This window comes from Hibiscus syriacus, unplaced genomic scaffold (assembly GCF_006381635.1).
Source record: "Hibiscus syriacus cultivar Baekdansim isolate YM2019G1 unplaced genomic scaffold, ASM638163v2 tig00015498_pilon, whole genome shotgun sequence".
Lineage (NCBI taxonomy): Eukaryota > Viridiplantae > Streptophyta > Magnoliopsida > Malvales > Malvaceae > Hibiscus > Hibiscus syriacus.
In genome coordinates, this window is record NW_024062367.1 from 198,266 (window position 1) to 208,857 (window position 10,592).

General features: G+C 34.3%; 1 pseudogene; it reads right to left on the minus strand.

The window, feature by feature from the left end:
* Window positions 1-362: 362 nt before the first annotated feature.
* Window positions 363-10,139, minus strand: LOC120207960 (annotated as a pseudogene).
* Between the last annotated feature and the right edge of the window lie 453 nt (window positions 10,140-10,592).

Consider the following 10,592-nt stretch of genomic DNA (forward strand, 5'->3'; position numbering starts at 1 on the left):
TGTAATAAAGGACTTGATAAGAACTTTCACCTTATCCATATCATAGAATCAGTTTATTTAATCCTCAAACCATGACCCAATTCTAAATTAACCTCTAATTTCAAATGTTTCTCATTGAATCCTTTTTTTTATTTTTTTATTTCCCGAACAAATAATTCTAAATCCATAAATAAAAAGAACATAAATCTCAAAATCCAAATTTAAGTCTCACAACCTAAACCCTGTCTTAGAAAGCTTTAATAGCTTTCATCCCCTAAAGAACATCCCACGGACAACTCGGAATATAGCATTTTTATGAAATGGATTAAAACAATTAAACAGTCACAACTAATTAAGCAACACCATCATCAATTATCAAACTTTAACATTTGGTGCTAATAATCTGAGCATGTTTTTTAAAAAATTTGTAGGACTTTTGAATGCTAATTTCGTCCGTCAATCTTGCTTCAAGGCCTTTGTTATGTAGGCTCTTGTAAGTACTATTGCTAAATAAGCAAATACCGTTACAGTTATACCTCCAAGCAGAACCAGTCGATCATATGCAGCTTCCTGTACTGTGTACCCGGAGACCGATCGTATTCCAATTGCTCTCTGTCCAAACAGGTCCAACATCCCCATGGGATCGGAGGAGTTCGGTGGCAGCACTTTCCAAGTTCCAGAGTCAAACTTCAAGCGAGTTGAATATGCCGGTACATACCTATAATGAGGAATCGCATTCACTTGTGATTCTAGAAATATAACGGCTGCACTGTCTAACCATAATTAAAGATGCTACTCAGTGATTTTGCAAGTGCTATAGCTAAATCTCACATAGTCACATTTAATGATACAACTGCTTCAATGCGGTACTGACAATGTACTGAACACGTGTTATATAATTAGTGCAGAGCTTTGTATCAACCGATAATCATCATCTAGCATCAGACAAAACATGCCGAAATCCAGAGCATGAAAGATAAGATGAGGTAAGACACAAGCAATGAGCAGTAATATGCACTGCTCCTCTTAATGCTCGCCTAGTACAAATCTATTCAGGGTTTTACTTAAATAACATGCTTTTAGAAACTTCAAGCTGTAAAGTTACCTGGTTGTGGAGACAACGCAAACGCCTTTTCCATTGAGTTCTGCTCTAATGCACACTCCATTTTTTCCACAATCCTCTGAGCAAACAGAAGTATTGCCCTTTGGAGTTGATGTTCTATCTGCCAGAAAGTTCCATACGAACCTTGAAACGTCATCCACCTGATTGGGGTAAGGTGTTGAGGAAGGTTCTCCAAGAACAACACCAACATAATGGCTTGGGCACGTATTGGTGCTCCTAATATAGCTACTAACCAACTCACATGACAGACCAGGATCACATTTCAACATGCAACTAATTAGTTCTTCTACTAGAGAGGCATTCGCATTGATTGCACTTAGAGCCGACCTGGTTAAATCTTTTTTATCACTTGCAAGAAGATAGAGGGTCCGGGCAACAAGAGATGCAGCTGCAACTATCGATGAGGAGTTTATATTTGCTGCAAAATAGATGATGCCCAGAGTAGCTGCAAGTTTGAGTAACCAAAGACAAGGAATACAGCAGAGAGAAACAAACAAGAATGCAGATCAGCTCACCTGGATCATCAAGATGACTATGGTAGAACTTGTTGGCAAAACAGTATCAAATCCTCTAACACAATCCCAGAAGTTGAAGAGTTCTACTAGGAGATCAAAAAGCAGATTATAAGATACTGTTTTACTTTTGAGTTTGTATACGTAACGCATAAAGAGACAAACTTGGCAGTGCATAGTGGAAGAGTTAATTAAAGATAATTCATATGAAAAGCACACATTAGGCAACAAGAATGGAGAGACTAGTTTGTGCTTAGACTTTCAGGACTATACTCGAACAGAACCAAAAATATTTCTTACGGATTAAAGGTTAAATAATAAAGCTACAGTGAGTTAAATATGAAATTTCTAAATAAAAATGAAAAGCCTGTATTTTCAACAAAAAATAAAGCATTGGTTATGACTTGATTATTTCTACCCAAAAGAAAACATTGATAAGTATGCTACATCACTACTGATATTAACCATTGAAATCATTGCCATCTAACTCCTAGTCCACTTATCATTCTCTAAATGGCAAGATATTTTCAACAAGAAAATATGCGAAAGGGACATGGGCTTCTCTTTAAAAGGGAAGGCCTAAAAGGTAAGATGCTTTGAAAAATCATTGGAAAAAAAGGGAAGAAATGGTTTTTCCTTGAGTCGGAAGGTGGGGTCTCTTCACATCATGTGGTAATGCAGACTATGAATCATTATATTTCTAACAAGGAACAGCTCCAATGAGATTAACTAAATTTCATATAGGTTTCTTCGAATCAAAATGACTTGGAGCTCTAGTTGGAAAAGGCAGTATGTAGTGAACAAAACAAAAATGAAAAATAACTATGTCAACACAAATGTAAGAGTTAAAGTTTATTCCACAAAACCTTTCTCAGAACAAGAGTTAAAGTTTATTCCACAAAACCTTTCTCAGAAATGCCATCAAGGATGATGGAGGAATTCCAGGATTTGATGAGCTGGCATTTGAAACTGTAACACCTTCAGATTTAAGGGACTCTTGAGCTAGTTTCAAGGCATCCAAAGCTTCATTTGCAGATGAAACCTACATTAATACCGGAGAGACTTAAACGATAGTGACAATTAGTTATCAAAGGGTAATAAATGCTTAATAATTAATTTGAGTACCATAAATTTACATGAAAGCATAGTACGCATAGCATCAACCTCCTAAGCATGCTAGGCCTAGCATAACATATTGTAAATTATCTCAATCAAGAGAAACTGGACGTCACTGATTAAGTGTAATTATCATGGAAACAATTTTTCTTGTAATAAGATCATAGAGCTAATATAAGCAGCACAACTAGGATGAGGGGAATTTTTTTGGTTCTTAGGATGATGGGGAGATTGGTTTAGGAAAAAAAGTGAATGACTTTGACTTTGAACTAAGGCTCAAGTTTGATCTACTTTGGTTCCGCTTGTTTTAAAAGTTTGAGATATTCTGAATGAACATTTTGAACCCAAACTGGGGTGGCTAGCTGCAATTACATTTTAACATTGCCAACTTCAATAGGGACATTAAAAGGGACTCAGAGCAAAGTGTTTTCATTGCTACCCCTATTGTAAATCATCCCCCATCACCATCAGATGAATGCAGCAGCCATATATAGAAGCATATAGCATTAATGCCTAAACACACCGCTGCAATAATCAGTCAAATCAAGAATTCCCTCAATCATTTCCACCTTTTAACCTATGGCAATATGTTGTATTGCAAACAACAAAACCTGCATAGAAAGTTTAAATATAAAAGAACACAAACAACCATGTACAATGTTTAACACTATTTTTTCGGCGTACAATGTGATACATTTTCAATATTCATAAAAAAAAGAAAGAAAAATGCCATTGCTACCTTTGTGTGAGCAAAAAAGGTTTTGTTCCCTTGACTTAAGCCCTTTCCAGTTGACCCAATTTCCATGACCTTTTCCAAGAAATCAAAGAAACAAGTTGCATTCATGAAAGGAAAACTTGACATGAATTAGGGCAACTATGTAACATAGAAAATGCAAAAATGAGCAACAGTAGTCATGCTAGCCAAAGAAACCCCCTCCAATTACATGGTGCAAAACAAGTTTAAACAAAGGAGAAGAATACCAACTGAATCAGTGTGCTATTGAGACCATGAACAGCATCTGACTGCTTATCAAGTTCAAGTAAAAATCTCCTGCTACCAAGGTAACCCCAGGCCTCACCAGTGAAAACAAGAAAGACAAGCTGCAGTAAATTAATAGAAACATTAACAAATGAAAAAGCTATCTTGTAGATTGACAATCCCAGAAATGTAACTAGGAAGAATGCCATAGAATACTTGTTTATTAAGGTCGTCTAAACCATCTACATGAGAAAGGGCATCAACTGCTGCCAGCAATGATATGACTCCCTGAAAAGTATTGTGAACAAAGGTTTGGATTTACTTGGCAGAAAACACAAATAAATGAAGAAACCTTACCAAAAAAGACATGAGCTTACAGATATAGGAGAGTCTGCACCAAGGCTTTTGTCCCGAAAAAATGACGCAGCATCCATAGAAGCCACTGTTAGGATAATGGGCTTGGACTGCTTTGAGGATGAGTTGGTAATTGGTGGGACTGCTGACCAAACACTGCCTTTCATTATTAAGATGAATAAAATTAGACATTGATGTCAATTTTCAGAAAACATATATCCTTGAACCTCAATAACATCATACAGCAACATAAAAGTTTTAGGCATGGGGTAACATGATATACCATTTCCTTTTAAATTAAATTTCGTTTTAGAGTGGTAATTAATCACATCTTTTGTGATAGTATTCTGGAAAAAGGACATGATTTCTGAACATTAACCTCAACATCCCTTTAAGAACATGCACCATAAAAAAACTACTACAACATGGAGGAGTGCTCTAAATTTCACCAAACTCGGAACCAAAGAGCTAACCACAATTCAACTATACACTATTAAGAAATGATTAAATGCCGACTAACTAAAAGAAACTGAATAAGTAGTTTAGAAACTCCAAGGAGAGTAAGATGCCATGTAAGGTGCTTAGAGGCAGAGAAGTGTGAATGAAGCATACAACTACATTAAGAGGTGAAAATATTGTGAAGCTTAAGCAGGATGGTACCCTCACTTGATGGGAGTGTCTATTGGGTTGAGAGCATCCAACACAATGTGGCACCAGATTGACTCATTCCCAATAACATTTCAAGCAAAGTAGCTTTAGTGGAAGTGAAGGCATGATGAAAAATAAATCTGGCAGCATCTACTTGAGATGTATAAAAGGGAGGGGAAAGGTAGCTGTAAGATGCAAATTCTAATTTGGGTACTGAAGATTAGACTTGTCATGAGATCTTGATGATTTCCTTTTAAGTTGGGTTTAGTTTAGCGTATTTTGATGTTATTTTCAAGTTGATTTTATAACTGTTTAGCACAGTCAAGCGTCTTGTGTGATTTCCAGCTTGGCAACAAACGAGTTTTACTTTTGTGTCATGGATATCGTGTTTGTTGTGGAACCTAAACAGTAGCCCAAGAACACGTTAAGAATATATCTTGCGACTCAACTCTACTTACCTGTTTCTTTACTCACCACCTTATTCCAGCAGACATAGTACGAGGTTTCTCTCACATAGGTGATTTCTTATAACAGGATGATTGGCATGTCTGTAGTTGTCCTAAACTTCCTGCCACATCTTTGTTTTGCTTCTCTATATCCTAATTCGAGGCAGGATGGTCCAACTACTAACCGTGTTGTCACATGTTCAAGTGGGAGATAATTATCAAACCAATTTCACACTGGATAGGAAGGAAAATCAAGGAGCAAATAAGTGAGATGCTTTCCTCGCCTAGCAGGATAATCTTTTCTGTTATGGCCCATTACATGACACAGGTTAGGGTGAGCAAAACTCGACTCGACTCAACTAAAAAAATCGATTTTTTTTTTCAATTTCGAGCTATTCAAGTCAACTCGAATCATAAATTCGGTTTTTGAGTTCGATTCAAGTTGAAATTTTGAATTTTCGAGTTACTCGAAAAACCGAAAATTTGACTCAGTACTTTGACAGTTTTACGATTTAATCCCTAATTTCATTATTTCTTCAATTCCTCCTTCATTTTACGTTCATTTTTATCAAATTTGAACCACATGCTCCTAAACCATAGTAGAATACATGTGTACTTTCAATTCCTCTTTTTGATAACAATTTTTTTATTTTTCAATTTAGTCCTTCAATTTTTCATAATCTCCGTCATTTATTTTAAGTCCCTTTTTTACCAAATTTGGGCCACATGCTCCTAAACCATAGTAGAATACACGTGTACTTTCAATTCCTCTTTTTGATCACAATTTTTTTTCAACTTAGTCCTTCAATTTTTCATAATCTCCTTATTCCTTCAATTTGTGATTTATTTTAAGTCACTTTTTTTACCAAATTTGAACCACATGCTCGTATACCACAATAGAATACCTATGTAACTTTAATTGTTATTTTTTTAACTAAAGATATACTATCTTTTTTATTTAGTCCCTAAACTTTGCATTTTACTCAATTTGGTCTTTTGACTACAATTGTTTGCAAATTCTTTCTTCTCATCAATTCCTCGACTCATTTATACTCTCATCAATATTTTACCCTCAAAATACTTTCTTTAAAATATAATATTATGAATATATTTCATAATTTTAGATTGTATTTGATATATTAAATAACATTATAATATGAAAGATATATATATATATATATATATATATATATATATATATATATATTATGGTTAGATAAAGTCAAAAATTTGGAACAAATCATTTCCATAATACTATAAATAATTATAATAAAATTAGTACAGAAACTCGACTCGAATTTCTTAAACTAGACTCGACTCGAAAAAATTTCAAGTTAAGTTTGAGTTGTAAAATACGACTCGTCAACTCAAATAACTCGAAATTTTTTGACTCGACTCGATCTAATGCTCACCCCTACAAAGGGTAGCTGAATTTTGGCTATATGATAGGATATAATGTCAAAACTAACACTGTAAACGCTTTCCCAGATATGACTCTATGTATTGGAATTCACAAATTGAATCATAGAAATCCAAGCCAGGATAAGGCATGATAAAACAAAAAGAAAATAGAGGGAAATGTTTTTTTTTTTGCTTGGTGGCATATTGTTAATCAGGAAAATAGCTAATTGAATTGTGCTGCAAACTATATCCTCATGTTATTCCTGAGGCAATTAATCACATTTTTCCTTTTCCTTGTTTTTTGGAATCCGATTCTTTGCAAAGTTTATTATTCTGAAAGGACAGTAACAAAGAAGTAAGCAATTGACAAATTCCATCCTTTGGATATATATAACAGACAAAAGTTAATATCTATTTTGAACCCAAAGCAATCAAAACCAATCAAAACCAAGCTAACAGATTGCACAATGAAGTAGTAACTCCACAAGAAAGGAAACTTCACCTGTATCCACCCAATGGAAGGCAGGTCTCTTCTGTCAAACAAGATTCTGAGTCATGGGTCCCAACCTTAGTTGTCTAATGCAAGGCAAATGCATTAAAAACTAGAATGTAAGTCATAAATGGTACGAGAAATTACATCATTAACAAAATCTTGCAATACCACCTTTACATCAGTAGAAAAATAATACCTGCATCACCGCATCAAATTCTGCCACATTTGTAGTATAAGCTTTCTCTGCTTTTTCGTTCTTCATAGCAATCTGCATAGTAAGGGAAACCATAAGGATATTTGCATCAGAAAGGACTAATCTAATGAAACAAGTGAACTACCAGTCATTATGCTTCCGTGCCTAAAAAATTATAGTTCCAGCACATTTTTGTTCTGCTTCTAAAATTGTGCTAAATACATCTTACACACAATTAATTTTGACACAATTTGACATGTAGCAGCACCTAAGCAACAATCTAGGGCCAAAAGGGCAGATCTATTTCTTAAAGGTCCGTTGTTTCACTGAAAACATATTCCGGAAAATGATTTCCTAAAATGAATTACATTTTCTGGAAAACAGTTTCCAAAACTATTTTCTGGTGTAAGTTAGTCCTTTTCCCTCAAACTTATTTACACCGGTGTAAGTTTGGCCTTTCTCCTTCATACTTATTTACACCGGTGTAAGTTAGTTGGAAAAAATAATGAACAGGTTGGGAAAATGACTTACCGAAAAAACTCAATAAGTCATTTTACAGAGATTAGCATGTTTTTCAGTTAACTCGTAATTAGTTTTACATTGACCAATCCATTTTACTTGAGCCGGACACCGGAAAACAAGGAAAATGTTTTCCGTAAAACATTTAACATTGAAATAAACACACACGAAGTTCTATTAATCTCTTCATATTTCCTTCTATTGTTGTTTAATCGAAGATTCACATAAATGTGAGTTTGTAATGTGTTTGGATGGTATTAAATTAAACTAGATTGAAAGGTAAAGGGCCATGATCATAGAGTAACCATAACACTCTCTTAAAAATCTAGTTAGTTGATTTCATTTTATAGTTTTGGTCACATATTTTCATCTGGTCCGCCTTGTGTTTTGGGTATAATCATCTGCTTGCTTTGTCTGTTTTCCAGTGTCCTACTTATATTCTGTTGAATTCTTCCAGAATGAAATCAATATTGCTTGAATAATTGCATTAAATATTGCTTTTACTTGAAATAAACCATGCCCAGATATAAGTGAACCAAGCAGGTATAAAATGTTGTATGAAAATCAGCAAACTTGATGTCCAATAAATTTAAGACGATCTCTTAATCTATTCTCTTCAAACAACTGCAAATTAGACTAAATAAATCGAGAAGGTAGTTAACTAGAACCATTGTCTCAAGCTTACAAAAAAATCTAAGACTCTTACAGGCAAGAGATAGGATCACTAGGCTAGATTAAACGTCGTCTTACAGATCACAGTAATAACATCATACTGAATATATAGGAAACTGGAAGCTACATGACTTACTTCTTGCAAGGCAGATGTGCTACTTTCAGAAAGTAAAAACACAGGAAAATTATATGATTTCCACATGATTCCGGATCCCTGCAAAAAAGCATGAAGACCATCATAACAGTTATTGATGAGAAAAAACCGAGAGCTTCTACAATAAGAACCAGCTAAAAAAATAAACTTCAAAATATCTTTATCCTCCTATAGGCTAATGGCATACAATTGGGTTCCACTCATAAGTAGTGTTAAGATAAGGTGCAAAAGCAGCTTGTGGAAACTTCTGCGCAGGAGAGAATCCTGCAGGAAATGGATTCAATTGTTAGAAAAATAAGGAAATTTGCTTGACCCGCCCTAGCTTCATAGAGAGAAGACTAAAGGTAATAAGTAAGAAACTGGATCACCTTTTAGCTGATGTTGGATTTCAACCCCTGATTCAACTAAAACACCACCAATATTCCTGGCAAAGCTTGAATCATTTGATACTCTGAAATAGAAAGAGATATTTAATAAGATTATTATAAAGAACTATCACTTCAACAAGCAAAATCATCAGAAGCTATAACATCCATTCCAGAAATGAACATTTTGGTCCGCATAATGAGGGAAACAAATCTATGAAGTATAAGCGATAAAATATTTTCCCTCAACTAGAAAAGAATAGTACAAAAACCAAAAACAAGAAAAGAAATTTACACGAATATGAGCGAGACACTCCCAAGGAGAGGGCCTCAAAAGTAAACCGATAATCAGAACATACCTACTAAAGAAACCTTGCACATCATCCATTGACAACAAAATTGCAGATGGCTGAGCCAACTCTTTGTTGTTCTTGTATTTTATAATTGGAGCAACAACCTTATCTCGACCGGGATCTGAAAAACACAACAGTAGCTGGAAAAACATCAATTGACAAATAACAATTGGAACTACTACTCTCAGGAAACATCTAGGTAAAACAATTTCTCAATCCTCCGGGTGCAGCGAGGTGGGGTAAGTTCTTACTTGAGCAACCAATCTCTCCGGAAAGATTGACTAGTCGAACACAAGGGTATCCAACAACAGCCATGTACATCGACTTCTGAAGATCAGGAACTGATTCCATTGAGTTCGTTTGTCCTAAAATTTCCAAATTAAAGAAAAATGCTAAATTCAATTCGAATCGTCAAATCAAAAATATTATAGAACTCTAAAATCGAAAACTGAAATAAACGAAAAGATATCAAAGTAGTTATTGCAAAAAAAAACTAAAAAAATCATAAAAAAAATTACAGTCGCAAAAAAGAAATCAGTGTTCAGTAAATTTGACCGTATTTCTTCCCAAGCAACCAAATCAAGAAGCATATCCGAATTTAAGAAATTAAGAGTCGGGAATCGCACATGCAAAAGAAAAGCTTACCAGACAGAGAGGAACGAAACCGGACACTCGAGAGCAAAATGAGAAAAAAGATTTTTATAGCCATAGCGATGATTTGGACGGAAATCAAAAACCCTATACCATCCTATATGCAATCTTCGACAGACAAAAGCTTAAAGCAATAAACTAATGGTTAAAAAAAACTTCTTCGGGTGAGAAAGAAAAACGAAAGAAGGGAGCGTTGTGGTTCCATAAGAAAAAAATTTGATCCTTAAAAGGGGAAGTTTTGCATTTGGTCCCTCTACTCTATCTGAATTAGTCCCTCGACTAAATTGAATCAAAGTTGTTTAATGGTGTTTATAGTATCTATGAGTTGGGTACCATCAAAAATTATTCTTCAAATTTAATTAGTTTGAATTTGTTTTTTTATATATTTGAAAATTATTTATGATTTCTTAAAGCAACTTTCCCTTTTAATTGGAAAAAAAATGTAGTTATATAGTTAAAATAAATTTTTTAGATAACTCTATATTTTTGTTAATTATTATATAGGAACTAAACTAAATTTTAATTGGAGTATAGGGACCAAATGCATAGTTTACTCCAATGACAAGAATTGTAGGTGTTACGAACTTCAAACAACGTCGTTTTAAAGAGGGTAATTTTAAAACAAAATGACAAA